The 17,652-nt window shown below is 45.4% G+C and overlaps 1 protein-coding gene across 4 annotated transcripts in view; it reads left to right on the top strand.

The window, feature by feature from the left end:
* Positions 1-17,652, top strand: part of LOC140191457 (cytoplasmic dynein 1 intermediate chain 2-like) — an 89,481-nt gene that overhangs the window by 41,642 nt on the left and 30,187 nt on the right. The window lies entirely within an intron of this gene.

Genomic DNA, 17,652 nt, shown 5'->3' on the forward strand with positions numbered 1-17,652 from the left:
GACCCTGGCATTAGTGCTGACATGAGAACAAAAGATTCAGATCACCATATGTTGTTCCTCTTAAACTACCTATAGTTTCCAAAGAAAAAAAAATAGTGGTATCTTCTTCCCAGAGGAGGAGAGTGGGCATTTAATCCACGTCCCATTTTATTGATACTGTAATTCCAAGGAGGCTAAACAGTTCAATGATTATAAAGGACGTACATCACCTTATGGAATTGCAACTTGGGGTTTATTTGTTTTAGTTTCAAGTGTCAAAGCTATCATACCTTGTCCTGTGTACAGCGCTAAGAAGTCAGCAAAATGGCGTTCTCTGGTCATGGGGATCTCTTGAACATGATATCCCTATGTACATTCACACCTAATTAATTTGGAACCCAAAACCTAATGATTCCAACATGGTAGGTGAACTACACTTGCTGCCAGTTTACTATGATACTTACTCCTCCTACGGGCGGTGTTTTCATGTAAGCAATTATTATATTTTCTATAGGATAACTGATATGTATGTGGTCGGATTACAGCACCACACTTTGTTGTGTTAATAAGCAAAGCATTTCAGTCACATTAGGCCGATGGATTTTGGGAGTCTGATCATACATATGGAAGCAGTGAGTTACGGATCTGTAGGAAACTCTTTCTTCTCTTGGCCTTATTTGCCAAGGTATGGTTGTGATAGTACACCAGCATTGGCTACAGTAACAACCATTCTGTCATTTTAGTTTATTATTGTTGGTGCACAATCCACCAAGTAGTGGCTAATAGAGTATTTTCAGGAGTTGGCAGTTTCTGTTTGCCTCTCCAAGAAGGCATTAATTCTGGTGTTCTTGCTTGAGGATAGTAGCTAAGTCAGCTTGGAAGCTGGATAGGGTCTCCTGAATACAGAGATCTTTGTGCATGTGTTTCTTTCAATTTCTATAATCCATAATAGCTAAAATGATTCAAGCTGTGAGAACCAACGTTTGTTTGGTATCTCTTTCTTTTTCTATTTGCATATCTAGGCTTTTTGACATTACCACAATTGTCAGAGGAGAGGAAGGTAGAAAAGTACTATTGAATAAGAGCCTACCTAAATTCCTTGCAATAGTTTGTTCCTTGTTTTCTGTGTGTTTCATCAAAATGGGTGCTGTGCATCAAATGACATTATCAGTTGAATAACTGACCCCAGATAAACAGGAGTTGTGCAATCTGGAATTATGTCCAAGAATGCTAACTTTACCAATTTCATCATGATCGCTCATACCTAAAAAAGCACAAATAAGTCTAATTTCCAAGCAAAAATCTGTAAAAGGGCAGAACTATAGTGGGTGGAGTATAATGTAACATTTAAGCCTGTCTAATCTAGTTAAAAGAAAAATTAAAAGAAAGTAAAAGTTGTGAAACTAATGAATATTGGTATTCAATGAGATCTGGCTGACCTCCTGCATGAAACACAGAGTCAGCATGCAGGTACACCAAGTACATCAAAAAAGGCTAATGTAATGTTGAACTTTGATTGTAAGGGGATGGAGTATTAAAGTTAGAAAGTATTGCCATAACAGTACAGAGTATTGGTGAGACCACACCTGAGTTACTCTGTATATACTTGGTCCTTGTTTAAGGAGTGATAGTTTAAAAAATGATGCAGTGAAGATAATTCCTGGAATGAGGAAGTTGTTTTATGAGGAAAGATTGAACAGTGTCTCTGGAGCAGAGGCACCTTTCAGAGTGGGGTGTTAGGGGTGTTACAAGGGTCACCCCTTGTAATAATGATCAGGGAGGCACAGAGACAATTTGTAATTACCGTTATTGTCTCAATGGAAGAATGTGAATTTACGTAATCGAGTACCATCTGTACACCTACTAAATTTTCCTGACCTTCCATGAGCAGTCAAAAAATAGATATAATACTACAAAGGTTTGTAGTTAAAAAGGAGTTTCTGCTGCTGGCCACATGTTCCTCATAGTCCTGTTTCGAATATCAACTGCAGTGGGACACCTCACGTCCATGATGGTGAATCTTCTACAGAGTCAGAGTCATCACTATCTTGTATCTGAAAACCTCTGATTTTATATCCATTTCTTACCAGTTGAAATGTTACTTTCTAGTGTCATTGGCGATAGCAACACACACAAAATGCTGGAGGAACTCAGCAGGCCAGGCAGCATCTATGGAAAAGAGTACAGTCAATGTTTGGGACTGAAAACCTTCAGCAGGATTGGAGAAAAAACGCTGAGGAGTAGATTTGAAAGGTGGGGTGGGGGGAGAGAGAAACACCAGGCGATAGGTGAAATCTGGAGGGGGGAGGGATGAAATAAAGAGCTGGGAGGTTGATTGGTGAAAGAGACAGAAGGCCATGGAAGAAAGAAAAGGGGGGAGAAGCACCAGAGGGAGGTGATGGGCAGGCAAGGATAAGGTGAGAGAGGGAAAAGGGGATGGGAAATACATAGAAACATACATAGAAAATAGGTGCAGGAGTAGGCCACTCGGCCCTTCGAGCCTGCACCGCCATTTATTATGATCATGGCTGATCATCCAACTCAGAACCCCGCCCCAGCCTTCCCTCCATACCCCCTGACCCCCGTAGCCACAAGGGCCATATCTAACTCCCTCTTAAATATAGCCAATGAACTGGCCTCAACTGTTTCCTGTGGCAGAGAATTCCACAGATTCACCACTCTCTGTGTGAAGAAGTTTTTCCTCATCTCGGTCCTAAAAGGCTTCCCCTCTATCCTCAAACTGTGGCCCCTCGTTCTGGACTTCCCCAACATCGGGAACAATCTTCCTGCATCTAGCCTGTCCAATCCCTTTAGGATCTTATACGTTTCAATCAGATCCCCCCTCAATCTTCTAAATTCCAACGAGTACAAGCCCAGTTCATCCAGTCTTTCTTCATATGAAAGTCCTGCCATCCCAGGAATCAATCTGGTGAACCTTCTTTGTACTCCCTCTATGGCAAGGATGTCTTTCCTCAGATTAGGGGACCAAAACTGCACACAATACTCCAGGTGTGTTCTCACCAAGGCCTTGTACAACTGCAGTAGTACCTCCCTGCTCCTGTACTCGAATCCTCTCGCTATAAATGCCAGCATACCATTCGCCTTTTTCACCGCCTGCTGTACCTGCATGCCCACTTTCAATGACTGGTGTATAATGACACCCAGGTCTCGTTGCACCTCCCCTTTTCCTAATCGGCCACCATTCAGATAATAATCTGTTTTCCTATTTTTGCCACCAAAGTGGATAACTTCACATTTATCCACATTAAATTGCATCTGCCATGAATGTGCCCACTCACCCAACCTATCCAAATCACCCTGCATCCTCTTAGCATCCTCCTCACAGCTAACACTGCCACCCAGCTTCGTGTCATCCGCAGACTTGGAGATACTGCATTTAATTCCCTCATCCAAGTCATTGATATATATTGTAAACAACTGAGGTCCCAGCACTGAGCCTTGCGGTACCCCACTAGTCACCGCCTGCCATTCTGAAAAGGTCCCGTTTATTCCCACTCTTTGCTTCCTGTCTGCTAACCAACTCTCCACCCACACCAATACCTTACCCACAATACCGTGTGCTTTAAGTTTGCACACTAATCTCCTGTGTGGGACCTTGTCAAAAACCTTCTGAAAATCCAAATATACCACATCCACTGGTTCTCCCCTATCCACTCTACTAGTTACATCCTCAAAAAATTCTATGAGATTCGTCAGACATGATTTTCCTTTCACAAATCCATGCTGACTTTGTCCGATCATTTCACCGCTTTCCAAATGTGCTGTTATCACATCCTTGATAACTGACTTCTGCAGTTTCCCCACCACCGACGTTAGGCTAACCGGTCTATAATTCCCCTGTTTCTCTCTCCCTCCTTTTTTAAAAAGTGGAGTTACATTAGCCACCCTCCAATCCTCAGGAACTAGTCCAGAATCTAACGAGTTTTGAAAAATTATCACTAATACATCCACTATTTCTTGGGCTACTTCCTTAAGCACCCTGGGATGCAGACCATCTGGCCCTGGGGATTTATCTGCCTTCAATCCCTTCAATTTACCTAACACCACTTCCCTACTAACATGTATTTCGCTCAGTTCCTCCATCTCACTGGACCCTCTGTCCCCTACTGTTTCTGGAAGATTATTTATGTCCTCTTTAGTGAAGACAGAACCAAAGTAATTATTCAATTGGTCTGCCATGTCCTTGCTCCCCATAATCAATTCACCTGTTTCTGTCTGCAGGGGACCTACATTTGTCTTTACCAGTCTTTTCCTTTTCACATATCTATAAAAGCTTTTACAGTCCATTTTTATGTTTCCTGCCAGTTTTCTCTCATAATCTTTTTTCCCCTTCCTAATTAAGCCCTTTGTCCTCCTCTGCTGAACTCTGAATTTCTCCCAGTCCTCAGGTGATCCACTTTCTCTGGCTAATTTGTATGCTTCTTCTTTGGAATTGATACTATCCCTAATTTCTCTTGTCAGCCACGGGTGCACTACCTTCCTTGATTTATTCTTTTGCCAAACTGGGATGAACAATTGTTGAAATGGTGAAGGAGAGGTGGGCTGGGGGCATTACTGGAAGTTTGAGAAATCAATGTTCATGCCATCAGGTTGGAGGCTACCCAAACGGAATATAAGGTGTTGTTCCTCCAACCTAAGTGTGGCCTTATCACGGCAGTGGAGGAGGCCATGGATGGACATATCGGAATGGGAATGGGAAGTGGAATTAAAATGGGTGGCCACTGGGAGATCCTGCTTGTTCTGGCGGACGGAGCGTAGGTGCTCGGCGAAGCAGTCTCCCAATCTATGTCGGGTCTCACGGATATACAGGAGGCCACACAGGGAGCCCCTGACACAGTAAATGACCCCAACAGACTCACAGGTGAAGTGTCAACTCACCTGGAAGGACTGTTTGGGGCCCTGAATGATAGTGGGGGAGGAGGTGTAGGGGCAGGTGTAGCACTTGTTCTACTTGCAATGATAAATGCCAGGAGCGAGATCGGCGGGTTGGGACGAATGGACAAGGGTGTCACGTAGGGAGCGATCCCTGTGGAAAACAGAGAGAGGGGGTGGGGTGAGGGAAAGATGTACTTGATGATGGGATTCAGTTGGAGACCACAGAAGGTTTGGAGAATTATGTGCTGGACGTGGAGGCTGGTGGGGTGAGGATAAGAGGAACCCTATCCCTGGTAGGGTGGTGTGAGATAGGGTAAGAGCAGATGTGCGTTAAGTGGAAGAGATGCGGTTGAGGGCAGCATTGATGGTGGAGGAAGGGAAGCCCCTTTCTTTGAAAAAGGAAGACATCTCCTTCATTCTAGAATGAAAAGTCTCATCCTGAGAGCAGATGCGGCAGAGACAGAGGAATTGAGAGAAGGGGATGGCGTTTTTACAAGTGGCAGGGTGGGAAGAGGTGTAGTTCAGGTAGCTGTAAGAGTCCGTGGATTTGTAATAGACATCAGTGGATAAGCTGTTTCCAGAGATGAGACAGTGAGATCAAGAAAGGGAAGGGAAGTGTCGGAAATGGACCAGGTGGATTTGAGGGTGGAAGTTGGAGGCAAAGTGGATGAAGTTGATGAGTTCAGCACGGGTGCAGGAAGCAGCACCAATGCAGTCATCAATGTTGCACAGGAAAAGTGGGGGACGTTAACCAGTGTAGGCTTAGAACATAGACTGTTCCACGTAGCTGACAAATAGGCAGGCATAGCTGGGACCCATGCAAGTGCCCATGGCTACCCCTTTTGTTTGAAGTGTGGTAAACCATATATATGTTGTAACTGGGTTAATTGTCTGGACATGCCCCTCTGCTGACTGCCCCTGTAGCTCCTCCCACAGATTCCTGTATAAAGGTGATTTCGTGGGTATATATATCGGTAGGTACGGGGTCAATAGTCACCACGGAGTGTTCAGGGTAGGGGCCCGGTGCTCCTGCGGGCGCCAGGTCGCAGATGGAGACCGTGTCTTCCCGCCCATCAGGTAAAACCACGTAGGCATACTGGGGGTTCGCATGAAGTAAGTGAACCCTCTCGACCGTCGGGGAGTATTTATTGCTCCTCGCATGTTTCCGGAGCAGCACTGGCCCCGGGGACGTCAGCCAAGATGGTAGGGTGGTTTCAGTGGTCGATTTTCTGGGAAACGAAAAGAGCCACTCATGAGGGGTGGCATTGGTGGCTGTGCATAACAGGGAGCAGATGGAGTGGAATGCCTCGGCAAGGACCTCCTGCCAGCGGGAGACCGGCAGTCCCTTTGACCTGAGGGCTAAGAGTGTGGCTTTCCACACTGTGGCATTCTCCTTCTCCACCTGTCCATTCCCCTGGAGATTATAGCTCGTGGTCCTACTAGTTGCAATTCCCCTAGCCAGTAGATATTGGCGCAGCTCGTCACTCACAAACGAGGACCCTCTGTCACTGTGGATATAGCATGGGTCTCTGAACAGAGTGAAGAGCTTGTGCAGGGCTTTTATAACTGACGTGGTAGTGGTGTCGGGGCAGGGGATGGCGAAGGGGAACCGTGAGTACTCATCGATAACGTTAAGAAAGTACACATTGCGGTCGGTGGAGGGAAAGAGGGCTCTTAAAGTCAACACTCAGTTGCTCAAAGAGGCGGGTGACCTTGATGAGTGGTGCCTTTTTGGGTCGGTAGAAGTGCGGTTTGCACTCTGCGCAGACTTGGCAGTCCCTGGTCATCATCCTGATCTCCTCAAAGGAGTAAGGCAGGTTCCGGGCTTTCACGAAGTGGAAAAGCCGGGTGACCCCCAGGTGACAAAGATCTACATGTAGGGCGTATAGCCGGTCGATCTGCGCGCTGGCACATGTTCCCCAGGATAGGGCATCGGAGGGCTCGTTGAGCTTCCCAGGCCTGTACATGATGTCATAGTTGTAGGTGGAGAGTTCGATTCTCCACCTCAGAATTTTATCATTTTTGATTTTGCCCCGCTGTTGGTTATTAAACATGAATGCGACTGAGCACTGGTCAGTTAGCAGGGTGAACCTTTTGCCGGCGAGATAGTGCCTCCAATGCCTAATAGCTTCCACTATGTCCTGGGCCTCTTTCTCTACCGCAGAGTGCCGAATTTCAGGGCCTTGAAGGGTACGGGAGAAGAACGCCACTGGTCTTCCTGCCTGGTTGAGGGTAGCAGCCAGCGCAAAGTTGGAGGCCTCACACTCTACTTGGAAGGGAATGGCCTCATCCACCACATGCATTGCTGCTTTGGCAATGTCCCCTTTTATGCGGTTGAAGGCCGTGTGGGCCTCGGCAGAGAGGGGGAATGTGGTGGACTTGACCAGGGGGCAGGCCTTGTCTGCATATTTAGAGACCCATTGGGCGTAATATGAAAAGAAGCCCAGGCACCTTTTGAGGGCTCTGAGGGTATTGGGAAGAGGGAGTTCCAACAAGGGGCGCATACGGTCGAGGTCAGGGTCAATGACTCCATTCTCCACAACACACCCAAGGATAGCAAGTCGGGTGGTCCCAAATACACACTTGTCCTTGTTATAGGTGAGGTTGAAAGATTTGGCCGCTTGGAGAAATTTTTGAAGGTTGTTGTCGTGATCCTGCCGGTTGTGACCGCAGATGGTGATGTTATCCAGATATGGGATCGTAGCCTTCAGTTGGCACTGGTCCACCATCTGGTCCATTGCCCTCTGGAAGACAGATACACCATTCATGACACCGACGGGGACGCGCAGGAATTGATAAAGCCCGCCATCCGCCTCGAAGGCGGTGTAAGGGCGGTCCTCCCGGTGGATGGGGAGCTGATGGTAAGCGGATTTTAGGTCTATGGTCTAGTACACCTTGTACTGTGCTATCTGATTGACCATATCCGCAATGCGGGGTAGAGGGTACGCGTCGATCTGCGTGAACCTATTGATGGTCTGGCTATAGTCCACGACCATCCTATTCTTCTCCCCGTTCCGAACAACCACCACCTGCGCCCTCCAAGGACTTATGCTTGCCTCAATGACCCCCTCCCTGAGCAGCCGCTGCACCTCCGACTTAATGAAAGCTCTGTCCCCCGCGCTGTACCTCCTGCTTTTAGTTGCCACAGGTTTACAGTCGGGGGTCAGGTTGGCGAACAGCAGTGGGGGAGGGATCCTGAGGGTGGAGAGGCCACAAGTGGCATCGGTAGTGCGGCAGTTGGCATGGTGTTGGGTGGGATGTGCGGGTTGGTGTGTGTGTGTGGTCAGTAGCGGGGTATGTGACGTATCTCTACAAAACGGGATTTATGACAGTGATTGGAGGGAGGGGCCCATCATACTCCATTGTCACGCTTTTCAGGTGGCTCTGGAAGTCGAGCCCCAGGGGCACACAGTTGAGGCAAGACCAGTAACGTAAGGTCTCGATATTCTGTGCCCTGCACCACTAGTGTCAAACAGGCAGCTTGTCCTGCGCCCCTCCACCAGGATGTCCATCATTGACCTTGCGAGCTGGTGGGGAGCGCTTTGGTCGAGGGTCACGGAGGCCAGGGTTGAGTTGCTGTCTTGGTCTGGCGCGGTGGGGTGCCCCGTGAGCACCCGTTGGTCGTAGACGGTGAAAGGGGGCACCGACCAAGATGGCCACCTCCATGTCTCGCACGTGGTGGTGGCGTGCAGGGAAGATGGCGGCAGGCAAGATGGCAACCCCCACATCTCGCACGCGGCGCTGCTCAATCCCACTCGCGATTTGGACTTACAGACCTTAGCGAAGTGGCCCTTCTTTCCACAGCTGGAGTAGGTAGCTTGTCTAGCCGGGCAGCGTTTCCGGGGGTGCTTCTTGGGTCCGCAGAAGTAGCAGTTCGCAGACTTGCGACTGGTAGCAGCCGAGGTCGATTCGCCGGCAAGTTGCGGGGTCTGCGGCGCCCATGAGGCCGTCGGGGGATCGCGTGCCTGGAGAGCCTCGGAGTTATGCAGAGCGGCCTCCAGTGTGTCGGCCAGCTCGATCGCCGAACTTAGGGTAAGATCGGCTTTTTTCAACAGCCACTGGCGCACATACACTGACCTGGTCCCCGTGACGAAGGCGTCTCTCACTAGGAGCTCTGCATGCTGTACCACCGTCAGCTCCTGGCAATTGCAGGTTCGGACGAGTGTCCGTAGGACCTGGACGAACTCAGCACTTGATTCCCCGGGCCATTGTTGCCGTGTCGCTATGCGATGTCGAGCATAGGCACTGTTTATCGGCCTCAGGTATTGTCTTTTGAGGGCGCTCATCATGCCGTCGTAGCTCGGCTGGTCTCTGATCAGCAAATAGACCCGTGGACTGACCGTGGAGAGTAGAACTCTGCACTTGGCTACGGGGTCGGTTGCTTTAATCTCCTCTAGGTACGCTTCGAAGCAGGCCAGCCAGAGTTCGAAAGCGTTTCCAGCTTCAGGGGTTTGCTGATCGAGATCTAACTTGTAGGGTCTCAGAGTGTGTTCCATGCTTTAAAATTTACAGCAAATAAAATTGAATCACCTTCAATAATGCCAAAAGACTGAAGTAGGGTAAATACTGAAAGGCTTTTATTCGCTGTACAATACGACCTCTATGGTATGTGTCTGCCCCCCCGGACTGAGGGGGAGGGGCAAGGCGAAATCACCTTTATACAGGAATCTGTGGGAGGAGCCATAGGGGCCGTCAGCAGAGGGGCGTGTCCAGACAGTTAGCCCAGTTACAACATATATATGGTTTACCACATGAAGGAAGTGAGATGAGCTAAAGGAGAAATTATTTAAAGTGAGGACAAATTCTGCTAGGTGGAGAAGAGTAGTGGTGGAGGGGAACTGGTTAGGTTTGGTGTCCAGAAAAAAACGGATAGCTTTGAGGCCTTCCTGGTGGGGGATGAAGGTGTATAGAGACTGGATATTCACAGTGAAAATAAGATAATCAGGGGCCAGGAAACCTGAGGTCATTAAAAAGATCCAGAGCGAGTGAAGTGTCATGGATGTAGGTAGAAAGGAATTGAACTGTTGGGGGACGGGGGAACAGAGCCGAGGCATGCAGATATGAGTTCAGTGGGTCTGGAACAAGCTGAAACAATGGGTCTACCTGGACAAGCATGTTTGTGGATCTTGGGTCAGGGGTAGAAACGGGAGGTGTGGGGTAAGGGAACTATGAGGTTGATAGCAGTGGGTGGGAGATCCCCAGAGTCAATAAGGTTGGTGATGGTGTGGGAGACAATGGCCTGGTTCTCCTTAGTGGTAACTTGTTCGAGGGGTAGGTAAGAGGAGGTGTCTGAGAGTTGGCGCTGGGCCTCAGCAAGGTAGACGTCAGTACGCCAGACTGCTACAGCACCCTCCTTACCCGCGGGTTTGATGGTGAGGTTAGGATTGGTGCGGAGGGAGTGGAGAGCAGAGCATTCGGAAGGAGTGAGGTTGGAATTGGAGAGAGGAGTGGTGAAGTCTATACAGTTGATGTCCCATCAGCAGTTAGCAAAGAAAAGGTCCAGGGCATGGTGTCCTGGAAGCGGAGAAGGGTTGAAGACGGGAGAAGGGATCATCGGTGCGGGGTGGAGAGTTCTTGCCAAAGAAATAGGCTTGGAGACAGAGGTGGTGGAAGAAGAGCACAGCAGGCACAGGGGGACAAAGGTGAGGCCCTTACTGAGGACAGAATGTTCTGCCTCAGAAAGGGGAAGGTCGGAGGGGATGGTGAAAACCCAGCATGGATGAGAGCTGGGTTCAGAAGGGAGAAGAGGGTTAGTTGTGTCTGAAGAGAAGTAAGATTTGGGGTATTTAGGGATGGTGGGGTGAGAGGAAGATGGAGTCTCTGAGGACCCGAGAGCTGGCTGTAAGTCATGTGTCTGACCTTTAACACCTTTGTATCGGTTCTGTCCAAGCCAGCATCTATTTATTGCCCTCTTCCCAGCAAGTGGTAATCAGTCATTTATAGCTCTTTGTTCTCCATCAGCTATCAGCTTGAAACAAGCAGGAGAAATACAGACCTGCATATTATATCCAACCAAAGAACACCTCACAAATAACATCTTATTTGGAAGTGATCCCTTGTTCAGCAGATTACCTGGAGCATAACTGTGTCCACTTTAAAATACTGATCAAGCCAAGTAACTTTATCTCACAAAATGGGGAACAGTCTCTTCATAAAATGCCAGCCTCCATTCCCTTCCTCATAGCAAGAAAAAGGCAATTGGTCGGTCAGCTTCCTCTGTCCTTGATTCATTCATGTCCACTGATTTGTAGACTGTAGTTCTTTCTGGCCAACGGGGTGGGAGGGTGGATTATTAAATTATTGTGAGTACTAAGGCAGGTTGAGAAGGTGGTTAAGAAGGTGAATGCAATTCTGGTTTCATCAATGGAGTATAAAGAGGTGTAGTACAGATATAAAGGACCAAAAGGGCGGTGTGACTATTTTATGATGGGTTGGGTCTGTATTCTGTGCAGTTTAGAAGGATGAGAGGTCATGTTATTGATGTATTGTGAAGTGGGTTGAAAGGATAGATACTGTGAGGGTTTCAAATCACGGGTTATGTACTGAGATGATGAACAGTTGCTCTTTTTGAGGGCTGTGAACCTTTGAATTTTTCTGCCTTGGACAGCTTTGGAAGCTGAAGTATTGAATATACTTAAGACAGATAGATTTTTGGACTATTAAAGGAATCAACAGTCACAAACTTATTGAATGGTGCAGAAGGCTTGAAGGTCTATGTAATTATAAAATAGAAAATGCTAGAAGCACTCAACAGGTTAGGCAACATCTGTGGAGAAAGGAACAGTTAATATTTCAGGTTGAAGGTCTTCTGAAAGATCTTTGATTTGAAACATTGGGTGATTGTTTCTTTCTCCACAGATACTGCCTGATCTGAGTGTTTCCAGCATTTTCTGTTTTTATTCCAAAATTTCAACTTCTAAGGTTTGTTGATCTTCGAAAGTTCCCGTAGCAGACTATGGATATTTATTATGTTGTTTTGCAGCTTTTCAAAATGGCAGCATGGGCCTTCTGAGCTATTATGAGGAACATTAAACATCACCAGTAGAATCACCAAAAAATGCTAGATCTCATTTGGAGGACCTTTGTATGACTCAGTTGAATGGATTTAAATATTTAAGTTCATGTTGCATGATAGCCCTTGCACAACTTATCAAAAACGAAGCTTAAATGCTGGAGCACAAATAAGTGGAAAAAGAGAAAGCAGTGCCACAGGAATGGAAAACCAGGGAGAGGAAGGATGGCTGAAGCATTGTTGGTCTGGATCTTCTAAAGAATTACTGGCTGATAGCTTAACATAGCTCACTATCTTGTGCTGCTTGCCTCTCGTCTATCACTGAACATCACATCATCCTCTGAAAGTGCAAAAAAAAACTTTGAAAATATACCAAGTTAGATTTTGTGAAATGTGCATACAAAAAACGATCATCATGTCCGATGTGCACTTTTGCATTTCCTGGTGTGCGTTCTGTTGCTTAATCAGTTGCTGCAGCGCAAATAGGGAAAAGCTGTTGGCTTTCATATGGTGAAACTGCAAATACCTTTGAATTTGAGCAACAAGGTCAAGCAGGGCCATTTTCAGACTCAGCCATTTCATCTTGGATTAAAACAGGCTTAGCTGGCCTCTGAGGTAGAATAGTACGGGCATGGGTGCAATGGCAAAGGTGGGAATATGAAAACTTGAGAGGACACTAGGTCATACTCCATTACCTAGAAATTGAATTTCACCTATATTAGCTGCACAAAGCACATGTCTGATTCCTAAATGGACATTGAAGCTTTGGACACTACCTCACTTTTTTTTTAATATACAGTATTTCTGTTTTTTCAATCTATTCAATATACATAATTGACTTATTTATTATGTTTTATTATTTTTTTTCTCTCTGCTAGATTATGTATTGCATTGAACTGCTGCTGCTAAGTTAACAAATTTCACGTCACATGCTGGTGATAATAAACCTGATTCTGATTCTGTGTTTTTAGCACCAAAGCCCAAGTGGGAACCACTCACTGGGGCCGAGGGTGAGGATAGGATCTGCAGAATTTGTAAAAGTCTTCTTTCTTGGAAAATAATGCCTATATAGTTTTCACCTTGATTCCCAATGTAAAATGCATCCTGCACAATTCCCAGTCAAAGATGCTTGCCGCAGTCTCATCTTTATTGCTGGGAGTCATGGGAAGTAAGTCACAGCCTTGAAAAAGCTCTGCCAATTACAGCCACAACATAGCAGCAGAAAGAGGAACCATGAAAGTAAGGGAAAATATGGGGGGAAATGATGAACACATGTGAGCAACTATCCTTTCTACCTCTCCCTTACAGACTGAGTTCCATTCGCTAATTTTGAAAGCTTGTAATGAGCATTGTGGCTCAGCAAAGGCATAAGTAGCTGCAGTGTTGAAAACTTTCTGTTGTTAAGGCAGATATACCAGTTGTACATGAAGATTACATTATCATGTACATAATTGTTGCCAGAGAACCATTGGTTGCATTATACTTTAAAATACCCAGTCCACTTTCCCAGTGGCCAGGACTCCCATCAGAAATGATTCCTTCAGTGTTACAGTGCGCAAAACAGCTTTTTGTGTGCAATTTACAAGTACTAGCACATTATTCCAAGTTCCAGGCTAGTGAATCCACTGACACACTCCCAGAGTGACATCTCAGCAGTTCTACTGATCAGTTGCAAAATAGATGACTGTGATATTCTGGAAGCTTCATTGGCATTCAGAGTCATGATGGCAGCAATGAGAGCTTCCTCTACAGTTCTGGCTCTTTTTGACATTATGATGTCAAATGTAATATTTTACATTATCATGTCATAATGTAATATTCTGCATTATGATGTCGTAAGTGAGTACTTATGTACTTAGTTACATGTAACCACCAGTTTTATGTTGAAAAGGCTAGGCTCTGAGTCCTGCGCAAAATCCTCTGCCAACCTGGTACAGTACTGGATTATTTCTCCATCAGTGGTCTCCTGTAGCCTTGCCTACCAATGGCGTCATCTAAATTCTCCGCAACAGAACTAAGGTTAGAGCCTTGCCCTACACAAGCTTGTCTCTGTTCCCTCCTCCCCTCACCAACTTTTTACCCACCCTAGCTCCTACACAGTTGTACCTGGTGTTTCACCTTATGCAGATCCCTCATCAGTGCTGGCTTAAAATATAGGTAGTGTCGGTCTCTGAACTGGTAGTAGTGGATGTGAAGATTGTGAGTTTCTTCATGTTTATAATTTCTTTACTGACTGGGAAGATTCCAGATCTTGGGCACCTGAAAGGGGGGCAAATAGTCTGCCTTTCTTGTATTCCTTTCTTTCAAGAAAAAAATTCTATGCATACTGTTGTCTTGTGGTCGCAGTAAATGATGATTCGAATTAAAAAGTGGAACTACTGGAAATAATTGGCAGGTCAGATAACATATATGGAGAGAGAAAAATAATTAATGTTTCAGGACAATCTTTCAAGAGAGCCTGAAACTTTACTCTGAATGTTTCATTCTCTACAGGTGCTGTTTGACTGCTGAGTATTATCAGGCATGTTGTTTTTAATTCAGGTTTGCAGCAGCTGCAGTTTTATTGTTTTTTTGATTAATTTGACTTCCATGAAATTAATGAAACCATAAGATCAAGTGAATTAATGAATATATTTATTCCAAACTGAATCAAAGAATTGATCGTGCCAGCAATTTTACTTTAATAGTGTTTATATCCTTATTCCCCAAAATTAAAGTATTCCTCTCTGAAATTTCTCCCACCAATATGGATGTATGTTCAGTAATGTTATTTAGATTATAACAATGATAATTCCATAAATTGCCTTAATGTGTTTGCTTTGTTCAAGCTTTTAAAACAATATTGTTTTTGAATATTAATAATACTAGATAATTCAGTGATCCCTGCATATTTGCAATCAATAGGATGTGACTAGAAGAAGCTGAGTTCAATTGCTGCCATATTAGTTGTTGAGCGATTTTTGGGTTTAGCACATTTACATTTAGAAAATGACTACTCAGCCACCAATCTTCAAATCTGAATGTAAATTGTAGATTTAATTTAAATAAACAATAGGTTCCTTAAAGCCCTGAATCACAGACCAGATAATGCTGATTAAAACACACACAATTTCCAGCATCTGCAGATTTTCTCATCTTAATGCTGATTAAAATTCATTTAGATGTCTGTGGTGTAGGTGCAAATCAGAAGGTTTGAAGTTTATGTGTAGTTTCAAAGAAAGCATTGTAAATATGAAATTGTCCTTTGATGTTCAGAACCCTACGTTTGGCCAGTGAGACCTTTCCACTGAAAGCGTCTCCATATGATCGGGCAGCATCCGTGGAAACGAACAGTCAACGTTTCAGGCCGAGATGTTGACTGTTCATTTCCACGGATGCTGCCCGACCTGCTGAGTTCCTCCAGCGTGTTGTGTGTAATGTTTTGACCCCAGCATCTGCAGAGTATTTTGTGTTTACATCTCCATATGATGCCTGCCGTATCTTGTTTCGTCAAATAAAGAAGTTGCTTCATATCTGCCTGTACTTTTCTTGGTGACTTCATTCACACAACATTAACTTGTATGTAGATGGACTAAAAATTCAGCCTTCCACCCCTTTCTCGTCTGATCTACTCAAGAATTCAATCCTACGATACAGACTAATGTTCGAGAGATAATATGTGGAATCACTTGCCCACATCCCTAAGATAAACTATCAGTTTAAAAATAGAGAAACTATTTCTAAGAAAGCAGTTCATCAGGCTTGGTGATGACTTGTTTACCCTCCAATTCTGATGTGGCTGGTGAGGTTAGTGCAGAATCTGCAGACTGAGAGATGGTGCACCCCTTCCACCATTTATACAAGAGTTTATGTGGTTGCTAGTGATTGGACTCTGTTCTCAGTATCATTCTGGATGCTCCTTCTCCAATCACATGAATAAGGGTAGATGTTGGGAAGTGGTGTTAGGTAAATTGAAGGGATTAAAGGCGGATAAATCCCCAGGGCCAGATGCATCCCAGAGTGCTTAAGGAAGTAGCCCAAGAAATAGTGGATGCATTAGTGATAATTTTTCAAAACTCTTTAGATTCTGGACTAGTTCCTGAGGATTGGAGGGTGGCTAATGTAACCCCACTTTTTAAAAAAGGAGGGAGAGAGAAACCAGGGAATTATAGACCAGTTAGCCTAACATCGGTGGTGGGGAAACTGCTAGAGTCAGTTATCAAAGATGTGATAACAGCACATTTGGAAAGTGGTGAAATGATCGGACAAAGTCAGCATGGATTTGTGAAAGGAAAATCATGTCTGACGAATCTCATAGTATTTTTTGAGGATGTAACTAGTAGAGTGGATAGGGGAGAACCAGTGGATGTGGCATATTTGGATTTTCAAAAGGCTTTTGACAAGGTCCCGCACAGGAGATTAATGTGCAAACTTAAAGCACACGGTATTGGGGGTAAGGTATTGATGTGGATAGAGAATTGGTTGGCAGACAGGAAGCAAAGAGTGGGAATAAACGGGACCTTTTCAGAATGGCAGGCAGTGACTAGTGGGGTACCGCAAGGCTCAGTGCTGGGACCCCAGTTGTTTACAATATATATTAATGACTTGGATGAGGGAATTAAATGCAGCATCTCCAAGTCTGCGGATGACACGAAGCTGGGCGGCAGTGTTAGCTGTGAGGAGGATGCTAAGAGGATGCAAGGTGACTTGGATAGGTTAGGTGAGTGGGCAGATTCATGGCAGATGCAATTTAATGTGGTTAAATGTGAAGTTATCCACTTTGGTGGCAAAAACAGGAAAACAGATTATTATCTGAATGGTGGCCGATTAGGAAAAGGGAGGTGCAATGAGACCTGGGTGTCATTATACACCAGTCATTGAAAGTTGGCATGCAGGTACAGCAGGCGGTGAAAAAGGCGAATGGTATGCTGGCATTTCTAGCGAGAGGATTCGAGTACAGGAGCAGGGAGGTACTACTGCAGTTGTACAAGGCCTTGGTGAGAACACACCTGGAGTATTGTGTGCAGTTTTGGTCCCCTAATCTGAGGTAAGACATCCTTGCCATAGAGGGAGTACAAAGAAGGTTCACCAGATTGATTCCTGGGATGGCAGGACTTTCATATGATGAAAGACTGGATGAACTAGGCTTATACTCGTTGGAATTCAGAAGATTGAGGGGGGATCTGATTGAAACGTATAAAATCCTAAAGGGATTGGACAGGCTAGATGCAGGAAGATTGTTCCCGATGTTGGGGAAGTCCAGAACGAGGGGTCACAGTTTGAGGATAAAGGGGAAGCCTTTTAGGACCGAGATGAGGAAAAACTTCTTCACACAGAGAGTGGTGAATCTGTGGAATTCTCTGCCACAGGAAACAGTTGAGGTCAGTTCTTTGGCTATATTTAAGAGGGAGTTAGATATGGCCCTTGTGGCTAAAGGGATCGGGGGTATGGAGGGAAGGCTGGTGCAGGGTTCTGAGTTGGATGATCAGCCATGATCATACTGAATGGTGGTGCAGTCTCGAAGGGCCGAATGGCCTACTCCTGCACCTATTTTCTATGTTTTCTATGTTACACATTTTCAAGGAGGCTTAGAGAACATTTTTGAATTGTTTCCTCAGCCCACCTGGTACTTTCTTGCTGTGATGGAGTCCGAAATATTGTCTGTTTTGGAAGTCTGATATAGCGCTTGCCCATTGGAACAGGTTGAATGTAACTAGGGCTTCGATGCTGGGGACACTGTCACAGGAAAGAATATTGACAGTGACTTGCTGATACTTGCAAGAGAT

Source organism: Mobula birostris, chromosome X (genome assembly GCF_030028105.1).
Source record: "Mobula birostris isolate sMobBir1 chromosome X, sMobBir1.hap1, whole genome shotgun sequence".
NCBI lineage: Eukaryota > Metazoa > Chordata > Chondrichthyes > Myliobatiformes > Myliobatidae > Mobula > Mobula birostris.